A 13,719-nucleotide genomic window follows, 5' to 3' on the forward strand; every position below is an offset into this window, starting at 1 on the left:
CTCCTCTAGGTATTGGAGTCTCTTCTCAGCTGCAGTTGTTCCTAGGACAGGATTCTCATCTTTAGACTCGTCATCGGAAAATTGTAGCACTCCACCTTTAGGGGGAGGTAGCTTTCCCTCTACATCAAAGATACGGCCTTCGATAAGCTCGAGGCGGTCATAGGTTTGTTCTTGGGTAATTTGCATTTGGGCTATCGCGGCTAGGATTCGATCATTACTTTCTTGAATTTGCTGGAGGTTCGTATCATCACTTGACCCAGGCATCTTGGAAACTGGATAAGAGATCGGCGACGAATCAAAACACGATCGACCATTCTATCACACTTGCTAAAAGAGGAAAAGTTTTGACTCGTGAAGTGGGTGTGTGCCACTTGTGTTGAGTGAGTTTTGAAGAAAGACAAGGTCTTTGAAAATGTGTGTCCTAGCCAACTGTAGTGTAGTTGTAGGGGTGGACTCGAGGTGAGGTTTGAAATGGGCTTGTGGCCCGAATTTTGACACGACAAACGGACAGAGTTTTGACCGGATTTTGCGCTAATTAAAGGCCCCATTTCGAAATTCTTGATTGAAATTGGGTTTTGATTTTTGAAAATTCGTCATGATTTGTTTTAGAATGGTGATCACGTAAGGTTTACATATTTATACAAGCATTATAACGGGATGCTGAGTGCATTTAGAAGGGTTTTGGTTTAAAGGGTGGGTTGCCATACCGAACCATCAAACCCGAAGTCTGTGGAGAGGCTCGTGCCAAACAAGAGTAAGGCCGATTCCTAGTCCATTTCCTCAAGTAGTGAAGGCCCTTGATACAAACAAGAGTAAGCATCATGGTATGGATGACGTCAATCGCTATCCATCCTTAGGCCCAAATAAGAATTAGGACCGTTTAGACGGGACGATTGGTCGAATGGGTTGGGTTGGGCCTAGGAAGGCCGATTTAAACGGTCTAGGAAGACCGAGTTATGAAAACCGACAGTTGTCTTGTACAAACTTATTCCCTAACCTTGTTCAAGTTTCACCCTTAGCTACACGTAAGTGTATTCCCAATGGAGTCGCCAAAGCGTGGACAGCGGGCCGCCCACGGGGCGCTTGGTGAAGGGGCTCGAAAACAAGCGTTTGCATTTTGTAAGGAGTCGCCACCAATTTTTATGGGAAATTGGAACCGTTCGAATACCTCGTGTCATGTCAAGACACAAAGTAGTGACATGAACACTAAGCAATCGTTACCCTTAGCATTCTATGTCTAGAATGACTCTCGCGGATGCCAATGAACATGGGTGCTCACGGAGATCTAGAGTAAGGGGTGAGGGTACGTATTAGGAAGCTCTTTTGATCGAACACCTAATCCCGCCCGCCTCGATAGCGGCCTCTACTAATGATTAGGGAAGTTATTCGTACTTGATATATCGTCGGTTATATGCATGCGATGCAACATCCATTGATTAATCCTAACATGTGAAGATTTATACTAAGTCGGTGAACAATTAGTTAGGCACACAATTGGGTCGAAGTAGGATTTTAAGTCAAATTATATGTGAAAACATACAAGTGATACAAAATACAATAACTATGAATTTTTTTTTGGTGGAAATGTGAGTTTCATTAATATCAGTATCTCCTGAAAAGAGACAACCCTCATACAAACAACCATTTGCGTTAAGGCTCAGACAAGAGCATTAAACAGACTGAACTATGACGCATCCTGGATTACTGAACACATACAAAAAGCATCACTACATAAGCCCTAACTTAATACACCATACTTTATCAGATATTTTAAGACAACCTAGCAATAACCCTTGCAACCTTAGTTTACAATCAGCCTGAATATCCTTCAGTACCTGCCTTGGGTGAATTATATAGCCATCAACCCGACAAACATTCCTACTGTGCCACACCCTATATTGAACTGCATTACTCAGAGCACAAATCAACAGTCTCTGGAACCCTGATAACTTCCTCATCCTCAGAACAGCATTGCCAACCAGAGCAGTGCCCTGCATATTCAGCCATTCAGCCAGCAAACTATAGCATCTGGTAGTATAAGTACAGTCAATGAACAGATGGGAATGAGTCTCATCCGCAGCACCACAAATATAACAAGCCTGATTAGTAGCAATGCCCATTTTACACAGCCTGTCAAGAGTTAAAAGTCTTCCTTGCTTAATTAGCCAAAGAATAAAGATATGTTTGGGAACGTTGAACTTGTTCCAAACTTCAGTGTACCAAGAGATCGTGCCAGAAACAGAAGGAGTCAGCCAATTATAACCACTCTCAATAGTATAATCAGCATCTCCCCCCAACCATTTGTCATTGAAATAACCACCTAGCATCTTGTCTTTAACTGCACAAATTTTCCTCCACGACCAAGAGCTGTAACTAGTAGGAGAATAATGCAAAATAGAAGTCCCCTTCAGGTAAATATTATTTACCCATTTAATCCACAAAAGATCTTTTTTAGAGACTAGCCACCACACCAATTTCCCTATAGCAGCAATATTCCATATATGACTATCAACCAGACCAAGGCCACCATCCTTCCTCTTTTTACATAAGAAATTCCAAGACACCAAAGGAGCCTTAGAATAAGCATCAGTCCCTTCCCATAAAAAGTTCCTACACAATGCTCTGATTCTATCCATCACTCCAGCAGGCAAAATGAACAACTGAGACCAATAGTTATGGATAGTAGACAGTACAGACCTCACCAAAACCAGCCTGCCTGTATAAGAAATTTTCCTGGCATTCCAACCCCTGATCCTTGCTATCATCTTCTCAACTATAACATTGCAATCCAATTTAGATAGTCTTTTATGGGAAATCTTAACACCCAAATACTTAAAGGGAATAGAACCCTTAGTAAACCCAGTATAGTCCAGGATCCTAGTAGCAAGGGAAGGCTCAATACCATTAAAAATAATGTCAGACTTCTCAGCACTAATCTGAAGTCCAGAGGCAGCAGAGAAGCACTTAAAGACTTCCATAATTGAGACAATAGATCTCAAATCCCCTTTGCAAAAAATTAATAGGTCATCAACAAAGATTAGATGCACCAACTTAAGGTTCTTACAGAGAGGATGGAAATGAAATCCAGGATAACTGCACACCTCATCAAGTAACCTACTTAAATATTCCATGCACAAAGTAAAAAGCAAGGGGGAGATAGGATCCCCTTGCCTTAGACCTCGTTTACCTTTGAAATATCCATGAGGTTGACCATTAAGCACAATGGAATAAGTAGGGGTAGTAATATATTCCATGATTAAGGCAATGATCTTAGGAGGGAAATTAAGACTCTTCAACATTTGTTCAATAAAAACCCACTCAATAGAATCATAGGCCTTCTTGAGATCAATCTTCATCATACAACGAGGAGAAACACTCTTCCTGGTATAGAGCCTCACCAAATCTTGGCTGATAAGAATATTACCTAGAATACTCCTACCTTGAATAAAAGCAGATTGTGCAGGATTGATGATCTGAGTGAGGCAACCAGAAATACGAGCACAAAGTAGCTTGGAAATAATCTTATAGACCAAATTACAACAAGCAATTGGTCTAAATTGAGTTACATTCACAGGTTGATCCACCTTAGGAATTAACACCAAATTAGTAGCATTAATTTGTCTCAATAGATGGCCATTCTGGAAAAAATCTTGGATAGCATGAACCATCTTACTTTTAACAATATCCCAGCTCTGTTTAAAGAAGCAGCTAGTAAAACCATCAGGGCCAGGGCTTTTGTCATCAGGAATAGCAAAAAGAGCATTTTTAATATCATTTGCTGAAGGTATACTGCACATAGCATCCCACTCATTCTCAGAGATCTGTTTCCCTTTAGTCACTATCCTCTTATAGAACCCATTAGTATCAGCATTAGTCCCTAGTAAAGATATGTAGTAATTAACAAAAGCATTAAGGATAGCCTCTGGTTCATTACACACCTCTCCCTGAATATTTTCAATTTTAAAAACCTTGTTCTGATACTGTCTCTGCTTAATGGCCTGATGGAACATAGCAGTGTTGGCATCACCATCCTTCACCCAAGCACACTTAGCTTTCTGCTTCAAAAAATTTTCCTTAGCTTTTTTCAACATCATGTAACTCTCCCTAGTCTGGGCCTCAATATCCATAAGAATACAATTAGTAGGATCCTTATGAAGTTTCTCTTGACAATCCAGGAGCAGATGATAGGCAAAATCAGCATTAGTCTCAACATCAGAGAAAAGACATTTATTCAACTTCTTCAATACAGGCTTAAGATCTTTTAAATGCTTCACAAGTTGGAACATAGGAGTCCCATCAATGACATCACCCCACCTCTGCTGCACAATCTCCTTAAACTCCTTAACATGACACCACATATTTAAAAACTTGAATGGCTTCTTCTTAAGGATTCTGACTTTTCCACACTCAATAATGCAAGGACAATGATCAAACTCCCCTTCAGGCAGATAATGAGCATAATAATCAGGGTTCAAAGCAAACCAAGCATCATTGATGAGCACTCTATCAATTCTACTAAAGACTCTAGTACTACTAGGCTGCTTATTAGTCCAAGTATAAAAAGCCCCAATAGCTTTAATATCCTGCAAATCACAATTCTGGGCAGTATGATAAAAAGGAGCCATTTCAGAATCTCTAACAATACCCCCAATCCTCTCATTAGAATACATCACACAGTTGAAATCTCCCAAAACTATCCAAGGAGCAGTCATGTTCAGTCTGTTTAAATCATTCCAGAGAGGAACTCTTTGTTCAATTTTGTTAAAACCATACACATAAGTAACATAAAAGACCTTATCAGTAAGCATCTCAGTCACTTTAAGATGAATAAACTGAGCATCCATCTCAAGCACATCAAGATGCAGTTTATTAGCCTTCCACAGAACCCAAATTCTTCCACCAGAATGAGAACTCAAATTAGTAATAAAAGACCAGCCAAAACAAAGATTATTAGCTACTTTATTTAGAGACCCAGGTTTAACCCCGGTCTCAAATAATTATGTTAATTAGTAATAACTATGAATTGCAATAATGAAAATTACATTAATTACATTGGAATAGGCGATTTATGTCGAAAAATACCTTTAAAACAGATGATTTGGGAAAAAGAAATAAAGGAATAAAACACGACAGGTCAGAAGGTGATAATACGAATATTAGTTGATTAATACGTAGACTAAATAACTAAGCCAAGGCAGAAAAGGAGTTCAGAGACAGAACTCAACCTGGAACAGGCGCAGCAGGCACTGCGCCCTTTGGAAGAGGCGCAGCAGTTGCTGCGTCTGTTCCAAGGGTGAGTTCTGGCTGTGAAGCCGGAACTGCAAACCGTTAATGTTAATTGGTAAATTAATGGATTGATTTATGATATTACTCGGATGAAAGTTATTAGCAGATTATTTACATATGAATGGGATCATAAAACAGTAAAACATGGATGAGACGGATTTAAGATGGATTAATTATGTGAAGGGTCGATGTTAATGAATGATTAATTAAACTAACTAAACAAACGAATTATTAACTAAACATGATGAATTGACGACGGATTAATGACTAAACAGGTGAAAATATATCAACAATGAATCCCAGAAACTCAACATGAACGAATTGAATTTCTAAAACTCGAATTGAATTTAATGACGAGAAACCCGCAAATATTGATTACTTGGGATTTGAGTCGGATTTATGACGATTAAAACATGTTAATGATGATGGTTAATATACATATGAATTATTAAACTATCATGATGAAGAATTAACAGACGAACAAAACGAAAGAAATAAATTTGATACGAATTACAGAGGACGGAGGAAGAAGAAAAGAAGCGAGGCTGCGGCAGCCTTACGAAGAGGCGCAGCAGAGGCGCGCTCCTTCGAAGAGGCGCAGCGGTTCTGCGTCTTTTCTCGACGTCCGTCTGTCACGGAAATCCGCAAAAAAAGGTTTTAAAGACGGTTTTAGAAATCGGTTTTAATGAGGTACTTTCGACATAAACCTTACAATTGTTATACAATAAAATAAAATACAATAAATAAAAGAGAAATTAATACACCCTCAGACTTACATGTTGACGGAACGAGATGAACTAAGAAGATCGATTAGTGAACGCTCGACGCGAATGCAAGGAAAGAGTGCCCTCGAAAGAGGAAAACGATTTAACAAGTTGATTAATTAGATTGATTGAGTGTAGTGGTCAAATTGGTCGGTCATGCAACGGAGAGGCTGGTACCCGGAAAGATCCGAGCTTACGTGGTCGAATGTTCAAGCACGTAGGCGCCAATTAGTAAGAACGAAGTCTAGAATGCAAAGGGAGAAGAGAAGGGCGGACACTCGCGTGAGAAATATGAGGAACGAAAGCTCCTATTTATACTAATCACGTGAAGGAATAGGGTTTCGGAGACTCTTTGGAAGTGAATCTCGGAAAGATATAAAAAAGATACGTAAATCATGCAAAGAAGGGCTTGGGAAGAGGCGCGGCAGCCTCTGCGTCTCTTGGAAGAGCGCAAAGACTTGCGTCGTTTCCCGGAGGTTTCCTCTGTTTAAGAAAGATTTCCGTGTTTAAGTTATGGTAGGACGGAATTAATTCGATTATCTTTAATATCTTATGTAAATATTACGGGATATTATTTGCCAAAAGATAAAATTTGAGAAATATGGAATAGAAATATCCGGAACATTCCAGAACATTCTGACTCGGGATTTAACAGTTATCAGAAAATGGAGACGGTTTTTGACCCGAACTCCGAATGTACTCTAATTACTGCCAAAACGACCGTATCGGGACGTAGATGACAACTAAGAGGTTGACATTATATTTGAGCAATCACTTGACGATAATCTTACGAACTGTCACAAATCGTTCCGCGAATCAAACATGCGGCCCAATCATCACCGGGTGGTTTGCGAGGGGTGCAGAAACGAGGTGTCTCTGAGCCCCCACTTTGACTGAGGCTTGGACAAGGCGAAAGTCAAAGTATAGCCATCAGGTCAATCGAAGATTACAACCTGACGACTATGGCGACGCGAGGCGGCTCAAGGGGTCTGAGCCAAGGACCTATCGTCGGGAACATTTTAGAGTCTGTCGACTATCGGGGAGGGTCGTTTAAAGTCCATTAGACTACGTAAGGAGGCTCGCCAGCCATAAGAAGAGACCATACCTGAGACTTCTTCTCGAGATGCTTTCGAAGGTGCATAGGAGCTAAGGTTTGAATCTTCTTATGGCATAGGAGCCATAAGAAGAGACCATACCTATCCCCTAGAAGACTCTTGAAGCTCACTACGAAAGATCGTCGATTAACGAGAGCCATTTGTCTTTGCAGGAGGTTGAGGCGGCGGGCATCGAGCCCCCAGTGTACCCCGAGACCCTTGAGTACACTGACGCGACTGGGAGGACAACGATCTCCGAGCTGCGTGACTTTGACGTGGCTGTGACGGATGCTGGCTTAGATGACTGGCAGCATCTGATTCGGAGGGTGAGCCTCCGGCTTATATACCTTTCGTGTAAGAACACATTTGATTGAACTTGTTCGGTTTACTGAGAATTCTTTTGAAATGCAGGTCGCGCCATCTCGGTTTGTGGCACTATGGAGGGTGGCCAACCGGCTACGAGCTACGGCCATCGAGGCACTCGTCGGCGGTCGAGGTCGTCAGGTATGAACCTCATTTGTTTTTCCTTGATCTTTGGTTTTTCAGTTTTGTTTGAATTTGATTGACATGAGCCAATTCTTGTTGTCCACAGGCCGATCGTGAGCTGGAGCGAGAGTTGACCCAGTCTCGGGAGGAGACGGCTCGTTTGTCGAGGGAACTCGAGTTTCGGGACGCCGAGATTGCCGCTCTTATGGCGAGGGTTGCCGAGCTGGAGGGTGCCCAGCAGTAGTCTGCGTGGTTTTGTAGGCTTGATTTTGGACATTTTTGGATTTGTTTGGGGCGCAAGCCCCCAGTTTACATTTGGACTTGTTTGGGGCGAAGCCCCCAGTTTGCTTGTATATTTGCCTTTTTTGTTGTATATACGACGGCCTGAGTGCCTTTTGCTGCTGGGTTGTGTTGCTTGTACCCGCAGGTTAGTTCTTGGACAGGTTTGGTAGACAACGGTTTACGCCGTCATGCTGCCGAAATTTACATAGAAAATCACGTAACACATACATTTTATACACATAAGGCCTTTAATTAGTGCAAAATGAGACTCGAAAGGACGTGAAAATGCAAAAAAATTTGTCATAAATGACCGGACGGTAGGGAGGGTTACCCCCGAAAAAAAAAGAAAAAGAGAAATCTATAAGTTAGAAAAATGGGAAAAAAATAGAAATTAAGAAAATGAAATGACTAAGTAAATGTTGAAATAAAAAAGAATTAAAATGAAAACTAAATATAAAAGTGTGAGAAAAATGGCGGAAAATGTTGATGTCGCCTCGAAATGTGCGTCTGCGGATTAAGGAAACCTGAAGCATGGTGAATTTCTCGGATGTACCAAAATAAAATCCCGTAGGAATAGGAAATTATTCGTTTATAGAATTAGGAAAGACGATCCAAACGCGGAAATCACAGAAGTGAGGCTGGGGAAGAGGCGCAGCATGAGCTGCGTCCCTTTGAAGAGGCGCAGCAGTGCGCGCTTTGTTCCCAGCGTGTCGGTTCTGACGGATTTTTGGAAACAGCAATTAGTATAAATAGAAGCATCGACGTAGCTTTAAATCATATAATTCTTCCGTCTCTTCTTCGTCGATTCACACATAAAACTCCCAATAAATTTTCAAGAGAAAATTATCATCATGAATACCTTAGAGATTCGCTTGAAGGAATGGACTAATGAGTTTTCGAACATTGAGAAGCATGACATGGGTGCTTATAACCTTGGGTCTTTGTTGAGTTTGAAACTCATTAAGGTTGTAAAACCGTTCTTGGATGCTTGCCTTGATTATTGGGACCCAAATTATCATGTTTTTGCGTTCCCAGGAGGTGATATTTGTCCTTTTCCGGAGGAAATTGCTGCTATTGGCGGGTGGGACCCCGAACATTTACCTGCCATCCCTTCTACTGCTCAAGGGTATAAGAGCAAGTTTAGAGATTTGCTTGGACTTACTAGACTTGAGGTAGATCGTCTCGTTACTCCGAAGGGCGTGAGGATGCTAGATTTTATAGATCGATTCATCAACAGGGCCGACCCTACTGTCTCTTATGTTGCTAGGAGGAGAGCATTTGGCTTCTGTTTGCTTCATGTTTATGTCTTTCAGGGACATGTTGATGAAGATTTGAGAGGTGATCCCCATCTATTGGGTCTTATTGAGCAAATGGAGTGCGCAGAGCCCACTTGTCTATGCTTAGGGAGATTATCTTGGGTTTGGACAACAGGAAATCCAACCGCGAACTTCCATTTTTGGGGAGTCCCGTTATCCTACAGGTAAAATACACCCTTCTTTCTTTCTTTTTTTTTTTTTTTTTTTTTTTTTTTTTTTTTTTTTTTTTTTTTTTTTTTTTTGGGTGTCTAATACCTGTTTTTTGGTAGGTTTGGCTTATGGAACGGCTCCGATTGCTCGAGCCCCCGGTTCATGCGATTTTCTATCATGCCCGTATGATTTCGATGAGGACACGGCCAGTACATGGTGGACTTCACCCGGTCTGCGATTATTGGAAGAACAAGTGAAGAATGATGATGGCCCGCCGATCGGGTGGGTCGTTCCGTGGTGGCACCTCAAGTCATCCTTTGGAGTGTCTTCTTTGGATCCTACTAGGTCCGTGCGCATTCTGGGATTGGAGTTCATGGTATGCATCTTTCCGGAAAGGTTGATGAGGCAAGTCGGGTTGAAGCAGACGATCCCTAGGCTTGACACCGTTCCGAGATGCTATGGCGCTTACTACGAGAGCCGAAGAGAGTGGGCTATGAAGTGGGCCCAAAGAAACATGTGGTTCTTGAACTTCTCCTCCAATGCCTTGTGGGTGTTGGACTCTTATCTGAGGTGGAGGAAGGCCGCAACTTCGGAAGAGCGCGAAAGAGGCGAGGAAGCGCGAGCCCGTTGACTACAAGGTGCGTGAGGGAGAGAAAGAGAAGGAGAAGCATCGATCGAAGGAGAAGAAGAAGCCGGGTTCCAAGTCATTCATCCTTCGAAGAAATCGAAGACTACTCTGTCGAGAGATGGTGGTTGGCAAGAATGGAAGAGTCGGGCCTCGAGAAAGACCGTTGGTGATTAGGTCTGAAGTGGTGCAAGAGCGCCCGGCTCGAGGTCGTGACAAGAAATATGACAAGAACGACAAGGGCAAGGGAAAGATGGAGGAATAGCCCAAGTCTTATTTATTATTTGATTATTATTATTATTGTTGTAATAAGAAAGGAGGGATTTTTAGAATCCTAGCCTAGTCTATTTTATTATTTGCCGTATTATTATTATTAGAAATTGAATGAAATAAAAAAGGTTAAGTGGTTATGAAACCGTTGTGATTTTCTTTAATTATTCTTGTCGAATTTCAAATGCAATGCAAATGTCCTTCTATTTACATTTTAAATATAATGGTGGGTTGAATCCCGTGAAGGATTGCCTACGTATTCACTTAAAAAAGCGAAATCAAACCCTTGCGCGTAGTTCGAGTAAATGTAAAAGAATAATTGTTCGAAGCAAGAGCTTGTAATGAACATAGAAAATAAGCATGAGCCTTTGCTTACTCTGGAGGTGCGAATTTAGTTTGTTTGATGATATGAGGATGACAAGTTTGCCAAGATGCCAGAGCATAGTGACATTCAAATGGGCCAGGGGCCGTTTATTTAGTGCCACAAGAGCGACACGTAGGTTTACGCGAGGCGCGTTTTTGTTCCTATTCTAGGCATAGTATCGTTTCAGTTGGTCGAGATTTGTGGGGTTTGAGAACTCATTCCCGTCTAGGTCTGTGATTCTAACCGCACCCCCTGGGAGTATTGATTTGACTAGATATGGTCCGGCCCTGATTAGGTTTGAATTTTCCCCTTGGGTCGACGGGTAAAAAGCTCGACCGATTTGAGAACTAAATCTCCTTCTTTGATGTTTCTTGGCCTAACCCTTTTGTTGAAAGCTCGTTTGATACGTGCTTGATATGTTTGGACATTATGTAAGGCACGAAGCCTACGTTCATCCAGGAGGATGAGTTCTTCGTATCTATCTTTCTTCCAATCGGCCTCTAGGATTTGACTCTCTAGTAGAATACGCAAGGATGGTATTTCTAGCTCGACTGGTTGTACGGCTTCCATGCCGTAAGTCAAATAGAAAGGAGTAGCCCCAGTGGGCGTCCTGACGGATGTTCGATACCCCCACAAAGCGAAGGGTATTTTGCTTGGCCAATCTCTATAATTGTCAGTCATTTTCTTGAGGATTGTGACGACATTTTTGTTAGCCGCTTCTACCGCGCCGTTAGTTTGTGGTCTATAGGGCGATGAGTGATGATGCTTGATCTTGTACTTGGCTAGCAATTGTTCGGTTTCGGCTTGGAAGTGGGACCCATTATCGCTAATGATCTCATGCGGGCAACCATATCGGCAGATGATGTTATTTTGTATGAATTTGGCTACATTTTTTGCCGTAAGAGCGGTGTAGGAAGCCGCTTCTACCCACTTTGTGAAGTAGTCAATTGCTACTAGGATGAAACAGTGACCTCTGTTCGGCTGGGGTTATTTTCCCAATTATGTCAATTCCCCATGCGGAGAATGGCCAAGGAGATGTCATCGTATAGAGCAACGAAGGAGGGACATGTTGTACATTCCCGAAGATTTGGCAATTGTGGCAATGTCTCACATATTTGATGCAATCGGATTCCATTGTGGTCCAATAGTACCCTAGACGTGTGATTTTCTTTGCCATCATAGGTCCACTCATATGAGGACCGCATTCTCCGTCGTGGACTTCTTCCATCACCTTTCGTGCCTGTGAATGATCAAGGCAACGTAGGACTACACCAAGAGGTGTTCTTTTGTATAATTCTCCTTGCATGAGAACGTATTGTGAAGACAATAGGCGTATAGCTCGTTGTCCCCTCTTGTCCATATCTGGTGGATAGGTACCATTAAGCTTGAAGTTCAGGATTGCTTGGAACCATGGTTCCTGTGCGATTTCTTCTTTATCGGTAATTTGATGGACATAAGCCGGCTCCGACCGTCGTTCGATACACAAAGGCATTTCCATCATGTAATCTGGCATGTTTATCAAAGATGCAAGTTTCGCAAGAGCGTCTGCAAATTGATTTTCTTCTCGAGGTAGGTGTAAGTAGGTTACGTGATCAAAGAATTGAGCGACTTGGTCAATCCTAGCTTGATCGGGTGCGAGGCTTTCGCTTCGGATTTTCCAGGATCCCGTAACTTGGTTGATGGTTAGTGACGAATCTCCATGCACTCGGAGGTTTTTGATGCCTAAGCTTACTGCCGCTTGTAGTCCAATTAGACAAGCCTCATACTCTGCGGCGTTGTTTGTCACCTCGAAGTCGAGTTTGACAGCAATCGGTGTACGCTCACCTTCAAGAGAAATGAGCAACACTCCTATCCCAAATCCTCTTAGGTTTGATGCTCCATCAAAGTATAGGTCCCAGGAGTCTACATCTGTTTGAAGTATATCCTCGTCGGGAAATGACCAAGTATCTATGGTTTGTGCGTCGTTGATGGGATTTTCTGCGAAGAATTCGGCGACGGCGCGACCCTTTATTACTTTCAGTGGTACGTATTTGAGGTCGAATTCCGAGAGCATCATGGTCCATCTTGCCAGGCGTCCGTTGAGGACAGGTTTCTCGAAGAGGTATTTGACTGGATCCATTTTGGAGAATATCTTGACGGAGTAGCTAAGCATGTAGTGACGTAGCTTCTTTGTCGCCCACACAAGAGCGAGGCATGTCTTTTCGAGTTGTGAGTATTTGCACTCGTATTCCAAGAACTTCTTACTTAGATAGTAAATAGCTCTTTCTTCACTTCCTACGGTTTGAGCTAGCATGGCACCCATGGCGGTTTCGGTTACCGTGAGATACAAACCAAGAGGTTGATCTTGTTGTGGTGGCATGAGCACTGGTGGTTTAGCCAATATCTCCTTGATTCGTTCGAACGCCTTTTGACAATCATCATCCCACATGGTGTGGTCTGTTTTCTTGAGTTTCTTGAAGATAGGCTCGCAAATCATCGTAAGTTTCGATATGAATCGACTTATGTATTGAACTTTTCCCGGGAATCCTCGACTTCTTTTCTGTTTGAGGTTGTGGCATTTCAATCGAGCTTTGATTTTGGAAGGATCTATTTCTATACCTCGTTGGCTAACGACGTATCCTAGGAGTTTGCCAGACGTTACCCCAAATGTGCATTTCTGAGGATTGAGTCTCATGTTGTACTTCCGTAGCCTTGCGAAGAACTTGCGAAGGTTCGCAATATGTCCCTCTCTCTCCTTGGATTTGACGATCATGTCATCTACATATACCTCAACTTCTTTGTGCATCATGTCATGTAGGAGTGTAGTTGCGGTGCGTTGGTATGTAGCTCCGGCGTTGATCAATCCGAACGGCATTACTGTATAGCAATAGGTTCCCCATTGGGTGACGAATGCGGTCTTATGCATGTCTTCCATGGCCATTTTGATTTGGTTGTAACCCGCATATCCATCCATGAAGGATAGTAATGCGTGGTCTGCAGTATTGTCCACTAATATGTCGATGTGAGGCAGAGGGAAGTCATCTTTTGGACTCGCTTTGTTCGAATCCCTAACGTCAACACGAACTCGGATTCTCCCATCCTT

At 42.3% G+C, this 13,719-nt stretch overlaps 1 long non-coding RNA gene across 1 annotated transcript; it reads left to right on the forward strand.

Moving 5' to 3' along the window:
* Positions 1 to 7,392: 7,392 nt before the first annotated feature.
* LOC141594434 (uncharacterized) lies at positions 7,393 to 7,815 on the forward strand. The gene is made up of 3 exons (XR_012522199.1): positions 7,393 to 7,470; positions 7,556 to 7,648; positions 7,737 to 7,815. It is a non-coding gene; the product is annotated as an uncharacterized LOC141594434 (long non-coding RNA).
* Positions 7,816 to 13,719: the final 5,904 nt, after the last annotated feature.

This window comes from Silene latifolia, chromosome 8, assembly GCF_048544455.1.
Source record: "Silene latifolia isolate original U9 population chromosome 8, ASM4854445v1, whole genome shotgun sequence".
Classification (NCBI taxonomy): domain Eukaryota; kingdom Viridiplantae; phylum Streptophyta; class Magnoliopsida; order Caryophyllales; family Caryophyllaceae; genus Silene; species Silene latifolia.